At 43.5% G+C, this 1604-nt stretch overlaps 1 long non-coding RNA gene across 1 annotated transcript; it reads left to right on the top strand.

Moving 5' to 3' along the window:
* The first annotated feature begins 206 nt into the window (after positions 1–206).
* On the top strand, positions 207–702 carry LOC117772576. The gene is made up of 3 exons (XR_004615803.1): positions 207–295; positions 334–361; positions 572–702. It is a non-coding gene; the product is annotated as an uncharacterized LOC117772576 (long non-coding RNA).
* The last annotated feature ends 902 nt before the right edge of the window (positions 703–1604 follow it).

Below are 1604 nucleotides of genomic sequence, written 5' to 3'. Positions count from 1 at the left end.
GCCTACAAGGAAAAGAACACCCTACCAACAGTTAAGCATGGTGGAGGATCCATAATGCTGTGGGGCTGCTTTGCTGCATCTGGTACTGGAGGCCTTGACCGTATCACAGGAATCATGAAATCAGAGAATTATCAAGAGATTTTAGAGCGAAATGTCCTACCCAGTGTAAGAAAACTTGGTTTGAGTCGAAGATCATGGGTCCTCCAGCAAGACAAAAACCCAAAGCACACATCCAAAAGCACGCAGGAATGGTTGAAAAGGAAAAAATGGACTGTTTTAAAATGGCCAGCAATGAGTCCTGATCTCAATCCGATTGAAAATCTTTGGGGTGAGCTGAAATCTGCTATTGGGGAAAAGAACCGTGCAAACGTTCAAGAGCTTGAACAAATTGCAAAGGAAGAGTGGGAGAAAATACCAGCTGAGAAGTGCAAGAAGCTTATAGATGGCTACAAGAAACGTTTGGAGGCTGTCATCACTGCCAAAGGGTGTGCAACCAAATATTAAAGAGGGGTGCCGTTATTGCTGCACATGATGTTTTTTCTGTTTCTTCTTTGAAATTACAATATGCAAGTTGAAAACACAATTTTCTTTGTTAAATTACTTTGGACCTCCAATTAAAAGATCCTGATGATATAAATTTGGTACATTTCCATTTATTTCTGAAGATATTGTACAGGTTATGCAAAAAATGAAGGGGTGCCAATAATGGTGAGCAGGACTGTATGCCCGCTGCACACCCCCCGAGCATAGAGAGCGTGTAGTCAAAGCAGCCCAACACTTTACTGGGATGGAGCCCTCATACATGGACATAATCTATGCTGGCCAGCAATATTTTCAAGGACCACATACACCCCTGACACTACCTGTTTGAACAGCTGACAATGGGCAGACGGATCAGGACAATAAAATCCTTTCATCAGCAGACTGAGGAACATTTTTTATCCCAGAGCTTTGACCTCCATCACACCCGTGCCCAAACACAACAAAAACTGTCACACACACTTTCAGAGACTGCTAAGTGCACACACACACTAAGGACTGTGACTTCCATGCAGTCGTTTCAAAGACTGTGATTAACACATACACATTCAGGGCCTGATCTACTAAAGGTTTGGGTGTGTAAAAGCGTGTGCAAAATTGATTTCACCTGCAAAAAAATATGCAAGCTGATCTACTAAGAGTGCGCACTGAGGATTGCGAGCAGAATAACATGCGCTCTCCTTTTAGTACGCTTGCCTTAATGAATATGCAATATCGGGCGTTTCTACCCCAATATTGGGAGGATCAGATGCAAATACACACATTTATTTCTCCACTGATTCTTGAGACATGGGACAAAACATGTCCAGCAGTTGAAATTGCTATTGGGTTTGAAAATGAAAATATTTTCAATTAACCCTTGTGTTGTCCCTGCTTCCCCCGGCTGTTGGCCCCCTCACATAGCCTACCCAATATTAGGACGCACACGTAGGGCAATAGAAAAGTGAGCAGCCCTTGCAGATGTATTTGTTACACCCGCGGCACATGGTGTGAGTTTTACAGTCCTTTTTCCTGGGGCATATCTGACACCTCTTCCTCTTACCCTCTTCGTCACCGTCGTCGTC

Source organism: Hippoglossus hippoglossus, chromosome 13 (genome assembly GCF_009819705.1).
Source record: "Hippoglossus hippoglossus isolate fHipHip1 chromosome 13, fHipHip1.pri, whole genome shotgun sequence".
In the NCBI taxonomy this organism is placed as follows: domain Eukaryota; kingdom Metazoa; phylum Chordata; class Actinopteri; order Pleuronectiformes; family Pleuronectidae; genus Hippoglossus; species Hippoglossus hippoglossus.
The sequence above is the reverse complement of the archived record's forward strand: the minus strand, read 5'-3'. Positions and strand labels throughout refer to the sequence as shown.